This window comes from Dromiciops gliroides, chromosome 2 (assembly GCF_019393635.1).
Source record: "Dromiciops gliroides isolate mDroGli1 chromosome 2, mDroGli1.pri, whole genome shotgun sequence".
Lineage (NCBI taxonomy): Eukaryota > Metazoa > Chordata > Mammalia > Microbiotheria > Microbiotheriidae > Dromiciops > Dromiciops gliroides.
Window position 1 is genome coordinate 451,718,172 of NC_057862.1, and position 12,147 is coordinate 451,730,318.

Sequence of the window (12,147 nt, forward strand, 5' to 3'; positions counted from 1 at the left end):
GTGAGTTAATAAAAAGGAGTCTGGCTCTTTGAATTAGCTGAGCTGGAAGCAAGTTTGGGGACTGTGTTAACCTTTGCTAGAGCCAGGGAGCTTATTCATTTTCCTCTTTCCCTATTCCCTTGTCATTGGCTTAATTAATTTCACCTTTGCTGTGTATTTTATTCCCATTAATAAAACCTGATTTGTTTGTGGAAAAGAGGCTGTTAATCTCCTTTCTTATTGGCCTGGGAGAAATAACTAAAAAAGGCAGTTTGGAGGGGAGGAAACTTTGGACCTAGAGGTTCCCCATTATTTTCTGAACCCCAGTATTATGGTGAGCCACCCAATTAACTCTCACCATATTCAATTTGGCCCCTACAGCTCTATTCCTACACTGTCCCAAGTTTTTGTGCTGAGACTCTGGGTCTTGCTGATGGCTTTCACTGGGCTTAAGGACTTAACTGCTTGCTTTCTCTGTAGGGTAAGCTTTCCTTCTGGCTTGTACTAGCGGGTGGATCCTCCCTGTTGGCCTCCCCTATGTGTAAGGGTTTAGCTGCTGGCCTGCTCCAGAGGTGGGGCCTTGCTGCTGGGTTGCTATAGTAACAGAGTCTTTCTGGTGGCTGGCCCTAGAAGAGGGATCTCGTTGCTGGTATGCCCCAGGGGTGGTTCCTTGCTGCTGGGTTGCTATAGTAACAGAGACTCTCTGCTAGGAAGCCCTGGAAGAGTAATTTTGTTGCAGATCACCTTGAGGGTTGGTGCCCCCTGCTGTTGGGTTACTATGGAAACAGAATCTCTCTGCTAGTAGGCCATGGGATGGGATCTCATTGTTGGCTAGACTGGAGGCAGGGCTTCACTACTGGTCAATAGTGGGGTCAAGGCCTCCCTGGTTGCTTGTGCTGAGGGTAGGGCCTTGCTGTACAGCTCAGACTGCTCACTTGCCTAGGATGCTGCTGGTTTTCAGGAAGATGCGCCTTGCTGGTAGTTTGACCCTGCCCCAGGCTTAGGACCCTGCTGCAAGCCCCTTGCAGTGAGACTGGCTGCTCTTGCTGTTGCTGCTACTCTTGGACCTTGCTCCCCTTCCAGTTAGTAAGACACACCTTTCCTGCCAAGATAATAAGCTGTCTGCTCCTGGACCACTTCTGAGGAAGTTTTCTAGTTTGGAGGGGAAGTTTGAGAGGGCTTCAGAGGGTTCTTCCTCATTCTGACATCTTGGCAGGACCAGAAGTCCTCACCAAGATTTAAAATAAAAACCTACTGTTTACCATGCCAGCCTCAGTTCTGAGCTTTACCATTTCTAACATTATTACTAGAGTACGATGCTTTTGCATTTATCCTGTTACCTTCCTTTGCTTCCATGTCTTTTTTTTTTTTTGCAGGGCAATGAGGGTTAAGCAACTTGCCCAAGGTCACACAGCTAGTAAGTGTCAAGTGTCTGAGGCCACATTTGAACTCAGGTCCTCCTGAATCCAGGGCCAGTGCTTTATCCACTGCGCCACCTAGCTGCCCCAACTTCCATGTCTTTTTTTTTTTTTTGTGAGGCAATTGGGGTTAAGTGACTTGCCTAGAGTCACACAGCTAGTAAGTGTCAAGTGTCTGAGGCCACATTTGAACTCAGGTCCTCCTGACTCCAGGGCCAGTGTTCTATCCACTGTGCCACCTAGCTGCTCTCCATGTCTTTTTTTTTTTAAGCAACAAACATTTATTTTATTTTTTCCAGTTATATGTAAGGGTAGTTTTCAACATTCATTTTCATAAGATTTAGAGTTCCAAATTTTTCTCCCTCTCTCCCTTCCTTTCCTCCCCCCTCCACAAGATTGCAACCAGGTTATATATGTACAATCCACAAGTGTTCTTTTTATCAGTTCTTTCTATGGGGGTGCATAGTAAGCTTCCTCATTAGTTCCTTGGGATTGTCTTGGATCTTCACATTACTGAGAGTAGTTAAGTCATTCACAATTGCTCACTGAACAATACTGCTGTCACTATGCACAATGTCCTCCCAACTCTGCTCACTTCACTATACATCAATGTTCATTAGTCTTTCCAGGTTTTTCAGGAATCATCTTGTTTGTCATTTCCTGTAGCACAAGACCATTCCACTACAATCATATAGCACAGCTTTTTCCATCATTCCCCAATTGATGGACATTCCCTTGATTCTTAATTCTTAGCCTCTACCAAGAGTTGCCATAAATATTTTTTGTACAATTTTCCCCCCTTTTCTCTTTTTCATGATTACTATTGTTAACTGTTTCCCTTCCATCCTATTCCCTTCCCCATGATATTTATTCTATTATCCATCTTCTTTCATCCTATCACTCTTCAAAAAGGATTTGCTTCTGTCTGTCCCCTCCCCACTCTGCCCCTTCCTTCTTTTGCCCCTCTCTCTTTATCCCCTTCCTCTCCTATTTTCCTGCAGGGTTAGAGAGATTACTCCACCCAATTGAGTGTGTACATTATTCCCTCCTTAGCCAATTTTAATGAGATTGAGGTCTTTGAGCCAATTCTGAAGAGTGTTAGGCTCATTTACTGCCCAGATTAAATAGATTACTCTACCCAGTTGGGTGTGTGTGTGTTAGTTCCTCCTTGAGGCAACTCTGATGAGTTTAAGGTCTTTGAGCCTTTTCTGATGAGTGTAAAATTCATTTACTGCCCTGCTCCTCTCCCATCTCTTCCCCTACTTCCTAAGCCTTTTCCTGTTTCTTTCATGTAGGATTTCACCTCTGCCCTTCCCCCTCCCCCAGTGCATTCCCTTTACCCCCTCAATTTAACCCTAAAGATCTCATCACCTAACTAGGTGACACAGTGGACAAAGCATCACCCCTGGACCCAGGAATATCCCAGCCAAAATCCGGCCTCAGACACAAGACAGTCACCCACTGTACAACCTCAGGTATGTCCCCCAGCTCCAACTTTTTATGGTTCTCTAGGGTCTTGTATTTGAAAGTCAAATTTGGAAGGTCAGAAGGAGGGAGCTGCTGTGCTGATACAGGAGTCAAGCCCAACCCCACAGTCACCCTGACACAGATCCAGTCCCAGAAAGGCCTCACCAGAGAAGGAGACCTCCAGAGCCTCTGAATCAGCTGAAGTGCTAGTGTCCTCTGGAACTGAGCTCACAGTCCAGTGAGAGGGCTGAGCCCTGGGTAGGGGGGAGACTACAGGGGTCTATGCTGGTGCTGAGGCAGAACTTGGATTTTACACCCCTGCTGAGAACCAAGAGGTAGGCTTGAGTAGCAGTGACCCAGGTTGGGGAGGGGCACAGGCTCTTTGGAGCTAACAACCACAACAAACAAAGCTGGTTGATTAGCAAGTTGGTCTGGGGTCATCTATGGACCAGGAAACAGGCCAGGTAAGTGAAGAACTTGATCCTCCTTAAATCATACCACCTGGGACTTCTTAAGCTTGGGATACTGCAGCCTGGAAACAGTGCTCCACCTTAAGAAGCTAAAAGCCAAGTAAAAGAAAGGCAAGATGAGCAGACAGAGAAAGGTGAGGATCATAGAAAGTTTCTTCAGTAACAAGGAAGACCGAGGTGCACCCTCAGAGGAAGATGTCAACATCAGGGCCCCTATATCTAAAGCTTCCAAGAAAAATACAAATTGGTCTCAGGCCATAGAGGTGCTCAAAAAGGACTTTGAAGATAACGTTAGAGAGGTAGAGGAAAAAATGGAAAGAGAAATGAGGGTGATGCAGGAAAGACATGAGAAAAAAGTCAACAGCTTGAAAAGTCAAATTGGCCAAAAGGAAAAGGAGGTACAAAAGCTCTCTCATGAAAATAATTGCCTAAGAATGAGGATTGAACAAATGGAAGCCAGTGACTTTATGAGAAACCAAGACACAATAAAGCAAATCCAAATGAATAAAAAAATAGAGGGCAATGTGAAATATCTTCTGGGAAAAACTGCTGACCTGGAAAATAGGTCCAGGAGAGATAATTTGAAAATTATTGGTCTACCTGAAAACCATGATCAAAGAAAGAGCTTAGACATCATCTCCCAAGATATTCTCAGGGAAAAGTGCCCTGAAATTCTAGAAGAAGCAGCTAAAATAGAAATGGAAAGAATCCACTTATCACCTCCAGAAAGAGATCCCAAAAGGAAAACTCCTAGGAATATTATAGCCAAATTCCAGAGCTCTCAGGTCAAGGAGAAAATATTGCAAGCTGCCAAAAAGAAAGAATTCAAGTACTGTGGAGCCCCAGTCAGGATAGCACAAGATCTAGCAGCTTCTACATTAAAAGACCGGAGGGCATGGAATATGATATTCCAGAGGGCAAAGGAAATGGGATTACAACCAAGAATAACCTACTCAGCAAAACTCAGCATAATCTTTCAGTGGAAAAAAATGGGACTTTAATGAAAAAGAAGACTTTCAGATATTTGTGATGAAAAGACCTGAAATGAATAGCAAATTTGACTTTCAAATACAAGACCCTAGAGAACCTCCATGTCTTTTTAAAATTTTTAAGTTGGTAGATGGCTGACAGCCTTGAATTCCTAACTATGACTGTTTCAATAAGGTGGTCACAGAGTTCTGCATGTAGAGGGAGTCCATCTAGTAAAAGGAAATAGTATGACAACTGTAATCCTGTAAGCATCAGGCCTACAGGATGGGTGAAGGGCTGTGTTCTCACTGTTAAGAGCTACAAATAAAGAGATAAATAGTTCTACAAGAGACTAAATGCACAGATTCATCCGAAGGGTTCAAAAAATAACTAGGGCAGCTAGGTGGCACAGTGAATAAAGCACTGCTCCTGGAGTCAGGGGGACCTAAGTTCAAATCTTACCTTAGACACTAGCTGTGTGACCCTGGGCAAGTCACTTAACCCCATTTACCTTAAACATCCAGGGCCATCGCCAGTGATCCTAATATATATTTTACCACTGGACCCAGATGGCTCTGGAGGAGAAAGTGAGGTTGGCCTTGCATAGCCCTCTCTCACTTAAATCCAATTCACTGCAAATCATGACATCACCTCCCAATGTCATGGTCCTCTTTGAGGATGAAGAACAAACAACAGCAATCAAGAAATAACTATTAAAAACAAGGGCAAAAAACAAAACAAAACAAAACAAAAAAACAAGGGCAGGGAACAGTTTAGGACAGCAGGTTTGCTCAGTTCAGAATATGTCCCTGATTACATCAGAGGCCATAGAAAAATGGCCTAGAAAAATGGTCTGCTGAATTAAATTCACCTAAAAGCAACTATAGTCCACTTTGCCACTTATTGCCTATGTGACCTTAGGCAAGTTACTTAAACTCATGTATAAAATGGGGGAGGGAGGGGTTGGTCTAGATGACCTATTAGATCTCTTCCAACTTTAAATCGATGATCATACATCTTTCAGGAGTATACCTGGTGAGCCAGTTCCTCTTTTGTCTAGTACCTACTTCTTTAGGTCATGCTGATTTCTGCCTTAAAAAAAAATCAAGCTATTGCTATCAGTACCAATTTGGGACAGAAATGAAGAATCATTTGTGAGTCATGACAGGATAGCAAGTATAGAGCTCTCTGGGAACAACAGAGAGGATGACAATATGCTGTCTACTTCTTCAAGATGCAAAAACAGAAGGTCATGGTCTTGATCGTGAATGACAGTAAAGTACATAAGAATGTAAGAATTTAGAATGTGCTAATGCCCTTAATATAAAACTAGGTCCTCCTATCTTTTTATTTTCCCTAGAACCTAGTCCTGTGGTAGCCCACAATTATTATTAGTAAAATTAAGTGAACAAATTTATTAACAGAATCAGGTAAGAAAAAAGTTTAATTTTACCTTCCCCCAATCCTTTACAACAGTTCTGAGTGCTAGACCAAGCTGCTGTATCTGGTATGGAATCTTCTCCAAAAATTCAAAGAATGCTTTATAATCTCTGAACTATCATTTACCATAATCACAATTTACTTTTCCTGTAATGGAAACTAAGCTAGAGAGCAAAGTTGGCAACATTCCCCTTTTCCATTACAAAATTCATGCAGCTCTTATCTAACTGCTTTTCTTCCTTATGGGGAAAAAAAAGTAAAAGCACATGAAAATTTAAGCCTTATTTTTAAAATAAAGAATTCCTAATAAATTTAGGATGGAAAGAAATTAAGTTCAAGTACAATTTTATTTTATTTTAGTCATTTCATTACTATCTAATGGCTTAAGTACATGATACATTTATGAAAAAGAAGAAGCACAGACAAAATGACTATTTTTCTTTTAAATCTTGTAGGTCCTTCATCCCTTTCAATAAAGAGAAACCTTCATGCATTTAAAAAAATGGTTACATAGAGAACTGAATAAAATTTATAAAAATACAAGTCATTCCCCAATTAACAAATGGTCAAAGGATCTAAACAGGCAGTTTTCAGAGAAAAAAATCAAAGCTATTTATAATCATATGAAAAAATGCTCTCAATCACTATTGATCAGAGAAATGCAAATTAAAACAACTTTGAGGTATCACCTCACACCTATCATAGTGGCAAATATAACAAAAAAGGAAAATATTGGATGTTGATGAGGATGTGAAAAAACTCAGATGCTAATCCACTATTGGTGAGGTTGTGAATGTATCCAAGCATTCTGGAAAACAATTTGGAATTATGCCCAAAGTGCTATAGAACTGTGCTTTATCCTATGATCCAGCAATACCACTGCTATGTTTATATCCCAAGACAACCCCCGAAAGAGAAAAAGACCTATATGTAAAAAATATTTAAAGCAGCTCTTTTTGTGGTGGTGAAGAATTGGAAATCAAAGGAATGCCCATCAATTGGGGAATGGCTAAACAAACTGTGGTATATGATGGTGATGCAACACTATTGTGCTATAGGAAATGACAAGCAGGATGATTTCAGAAAGGCCTGGAAAGACTTGTAGGAAATGATGTATAGTGAAGTGAGCAGAGCCAAGAGAACATTGTGCAGAGACAGGAATATTGTTTGATGAAGAACTGTGAATGACTTAACTATTCTCAGCAACACAATGATCCAACACAATCCCAAAGGACTAATGATGAAGCATACTGTCCACCTCCAAAGAAAGAACTGATATTGATTGAACACAGACTGAAACATGCTATTTTTCACTTTCATTTTTTAAAATTTAAGTTTCCTTATACAAAATGACTAATATGGTAACATTTTATATAATTAATTACACATGTATAGCCTATATCTGATACTTGCTGCCTCAGGGAGGGGAGAGGAGAGGGAGGGAAAAAATTTGGAACTCAAAACTTTAAATGAAAATGTTTATTATTTTTAAAAAATGGTTATACTTTTGCATATTTTTACACGTTTAGCTAAAATCCTGCTCCAATACTTTGTTGTTGCATGTATGTGAGTTTGGGTTTTTGAAGGCACCTGCTCTTACAGGTTCTTTCCAAGATGGAAAGGAACCACAGGGTGATAAATTTAACTGCCATGGTAACTCAGACTATTCACAAAGAAATGGTAAGAGGGTTGTGAAATGTCAGCAGAGTGTTCACACTGATGAAATCAGAAATCAAACATTCCTGAAATACTCAAGTAATCTCAGAGCAGTTAACAGAAAGCAGCCTAAGGGTTCATTTAATGTGCCATACCAATACTGGGTGGAACAAAGAAACTGGTTCATTTCCTACCCAAGGAAGGAGGGGCAGAGCTTGTGTGTAAAAAAAAAAATCATACTGGTATTTAAGCTATTGTTCAGAATTCAGAATGTAGCTCTTACATAGAGCATTTTGGGAATGAAGACAGATGTGGAACTGTTGCTTATTTTCTTTGCTAAAAGATTGTTTATTCACTCAGGAAGTATAGTGAGAAGCAGCATAAGAAAAGAGTACTAGTCTTGGACCATGAGGTTCAGATTTGAAATTAAACTGCAACACTCATAAGGGGTGTTCATAGGGAAGTCACTTAATGTCTTTGAGTTTCAGTTTTAAAAAGATGTTTTAAAGATACTTTCTTTTTTATACATCACTTTCACTTCCCAATAAAACCCTCCTTGTAATACAGTCTTAGTTTTCTCATTTTATAAGTGTGAATAATAATAGGGTTACTATGAACAAGGTGTTTGGTAAACTTTAAGGTGCTATAAAAATGTGAGTTATTTTTTGTTACCAAGTAACATTTATTACTCATTTACTGTTTTTAATATACTGCACTACAGACAAGGAATCAAACAAACCAAACACTTCTTCCACAATGTAGACCTTCAAATTCCTGAAGACAGTTATCATGCTCTTCTCTAACTCCTTCCCTCTTCTTTAATAGTGTTGATAATAGCTAACATTTACATAGCACTTTAGGGTTTTAAAAGTGCTTCATATTAGACACTATCTCACTTTTGCCATAGAATAACCCTGGGAGGTAGGTGTTATTTGTGATGATTAAAAATATGAGAGATGTAGTTTCTGGGTAATTTAATAATTTTATTAATAGGCCTGCAGGTTATTAATAAAAGGAAGTCTACTGGCTGTCTCAGATCAAAGACCCCTAATGGTAGGGGAGTCTTATTTCATAAACCCTTTCAGCTGTACAAGGTCCATCACATAATAATCAAATTTAATTGGTTAACAAACAATAAAATCTAATTGGTCATTGGTTATATTAAAATGAAGTCCTGGGATACATGACTCAGGTTACTCAAATCTTGACAGCAGAGAAGGAATTTGGATCCCTCGTCCAAAATAGTTTCCATCTAGGTGTGATTGTGAAGACCAAGATCCTTCAGCTATCTAGACAAAAGGATATGGCTCCACCCAAGTCCTGTGACCCAGACTTTGGAGTGGGGGAGGAATAAGTACTAAGAAAGGGAGATCACCTGCTCCCTCAAGATATCGATTATTAACAATTTTTATCACATCTTAATACCTCAATTTTACAGGTGAAGAAATTGAACCTAGAGGTTAAATAACTTGTACAAGATCACATAGTAAGACTCAAATATAGGGTGGTGTTGTTTTTTCTGACTCCAAGTTCAGAGCTCTATTATACCAGCTAGCAGCAGTCTTTCTAAATGAAATATCTCCAGGTCCCTCAAACCCATCCTTTTTTTTGGGGGGGAGGGGTTTGCCATTTCCTTCTTTTTAAAAAAAAAAATTGGGGCAGCTATGTGGCGCAGTGGATAAAGCACTGGCCAAACCTATCCTTTTTTTTTTTTTTTTTGGTTTGCTATTTCCTTTTTTAAAAAAGAAATTTGGGGGCAGCTAGGTGGCACAGTGGATAAAGCACTGGCCCTTGATTCAGGAGGTCCTGGGTTCAAATCTGACCTCAGACACTTGACACTAGCTGTGTGACCCAGGGCAAGTCACTTAACCCCAATTGTCTCACCAAAAACAAAAACAATTATATGTGAGTAGTCTTGGAAAACAACTCTACATTAGCTAGGTTGTGAGAGAAAACAGATAAAAACAAAACTTCAGATTAAGGAATTGTCAAAAAATGTGTTTCAGTCTGTTTTCAGATATCATCAGTTCTTTCTCTGTAGATGGACTGCAATTTTCATAAGTTCTTCAGAGTTATATTGGATCATTGCCTTGCTGAAAATAACCACGTGCTTCCCAGCAGATCATCTTACACTAATGCTGTTATTTTGTATATAGTACATTTCTCTCTGCTTCAGTTCACGTGGGTCTTTCCAGGTTTTTCTGATAGCATCCTGGTCATCATAACTTTTATATAGTACCTTAAACTTGAGAAAGAATTTTCTTCACAATAGCCCAGCAGAGCAGGTACCACATGTTTTGCCATTGTAGTCAATCACCACAACTATTTCCCTCCATCCTATTCCCTTCCAATGATATTTACTCTATTTTGCCCTATTCCTCCTCAAAAGTGTTGTTGTTGTTTTTTTTAAGTGAGGCAGTTGGGGTTAAGTGACTTGCCCAGGGTCATACAGCTAGTAAGTGTTAAGTGTCTGAGGCTGGATTTGAACTCAGGTACTCCTGACTCCAGGGCCTGTGCTCTATCCACTGTACCACCTAGCTGCCCCCTCAAACGTATTTTGCTACTGACTACCCCCTCCCCCCGCTCTACCCTCCCTTCATTCACCCTTCCCTCCTTATCCTCTCCCCCTCCTACTTTCCTGTAGGGTTAAATAGATTACTCTTCCCAACTGAAACCCATCCTTTTATAATACTTTCAACATAATTTTCCAAGTCAAAATCAAGCAGTTTAATCAACAAATATTTAAATGCTCACTCTGTTTCTGTTTCCATGCTCTAAAGTATATGTGTCAAACTCAGTGCTTGGCAGCCTGAACCAGATTCAAATGTAATTGGGAGAGAAGATTTAACAAAACAAATAAAAATACAATAAAACACAGATAACATTACATTTTAAAACTAAGTCAAGGGACAGCTAGGTGGCACAGTGGATAGAGCACTGGCCCTTGATTCAGGAGGACCTGAGTTCAAATTCAACCTCAGACACTTGACACTTACTAGCTGTGTGACCCTGGGCAAGACACTTAACCCCAATTGCCTCACAAACAACAAACAAACAAAAAGGCCCTAAGTCAATATGGGACCTGCAGGGCATTCAGATTGGGGGTTCCCTTTTCTATTTGAATTTGAAACTGTTTTAAGGGTCTTATAGTTTGTTAAGGGTTGTTAGTCTGCATATATGAACTATTTTGTCTCAAATATTTTGACAATTATTTCAATATAATTTCCTTTGTAATCCTATGCATTTTATTTTATGCTCTTAAAACATATTCTAAGAGGTCTATAAGATTTCACCAGATGAAAAAATGGTCCCTAACATACAAAAAGGTCTAAGATCTCTTCCAAAGCTGACATTCTCGGATGTACAAGGTACTTTGCTAGACTCAAGGATACAATTCCAAACTGTAACAAACAAGAAGCTTACATGCTATTGAGGAGGATACAACATGGATGCAAATAAATATAAAAGAAATAGAGAAGGAATCAGATGAATAAGAGAAGGAAGCGACTAAGAGGTGACAAGGCACTGAGCTGGCTTGGGCACAGCTTCTAGGCTTATTACCCAATATTTCTTGACCATGTAAGGCTTTGCTTTACACTGACCTGTGTTTGTGTCTTTTTTTTTTTTTTTGGAGAACTATCAAAGGTCTTTATTTATACATTCGAGCGCAAATGGGCCAGCTCCCTAATGGAAATGGCCTGTTTGTGTCTTACTAGAAGTAAGCTCTATGAAGGCAAAGGGCTTGTCTTGCCTAAGCTTTCTAACTTCCCTACCCCCCCCCCCCCACAGAGACACACAGAGACACAGACACACCCCACCCTGTTCTAGGCACTTACTATTTGTTGGCTCAGTATTTGTTGAATGAATGAATGAATGAACGAATTCTTGGCAACAAACTTCTAAATCTCTGAGAAGTAGGAAGCAGCAGCTCAGGAATGGAAGTAGGGAGCCCCAAAGACACCAGAGAATGCTCTCAGTAACCAAACTGCTTTCCTCAAAATTAGCATCAGCACAGCCAGCTACAAAGTATAGCAGGGCCAACAGAGATGCTTGCTACATGGCACTGCATTTGCCAAAAGCTAGTTTTTTCAATTCACAGAGGGGCCTTTTATTTCTTGGCTTTTGTTGGATGAAATTAGTATCCCACCTCAGAGGCTTAAACTTACAACATTAAAACATTGGACTTAGTGGATTTCAGTAACTGTAGAAAAGACACAAAAATATCAACATTATCCTATCTATCCAACATTATTCTTCCAAGGAAACATTTCTTCAAACATAGCAATATAAGTCTCACAAGTCCAAGGAACGTAAATAAATAAAATCTGTACTCAATTAAATACAGAACTCGGCTGATTCAAATACATAAAAGAAAAGGTAAAGAGATTACAAAATTATCAACCACTCAGGGCCTATTTTCTGCCTGTTCCCCTATCCCCAAGAGGTCTGGCTATGTAAAAGCAACGAAACGCAGGGAATGCCTTTATAAGCAGTGAAAATGGGACGATTTTAAAGTAAAAGCATCTTGCAGACAAAGGAAAAAGAGGCTCCATCTTTGCAATGGATTTTGACACAGCTCCACGAATGATGGAGTTCATCACCTCCACTCCTAAAGGACAGAAACACTGCACAGGTTTACCAGAGTCACTGAAGTGAAGTACTTAAGAGATTAATGTTGAAATGTGAAGTATTTAGATCTTCCTAAATGCTAATATGAAGCTGACCACTTTAAAAAAAAAATACTAGTT

The 12,147-nt window shown here is 39.8% G+C and overlaps 1 protein-coding gene across 1 annotated transcript in view; it reads right to left on the minus strand.

Annotated features, from left to right (window-relative positions):
• The window catches only part of RTF2 (replication termination factor 2), a 75,027-nt gene that overhangs the window by 12,843 nt on the left and 50,037 nt on the right, over positions 1-12,147 (minus strand). The gene's annotated exons all lie outside the window — the stretch shown is intronic.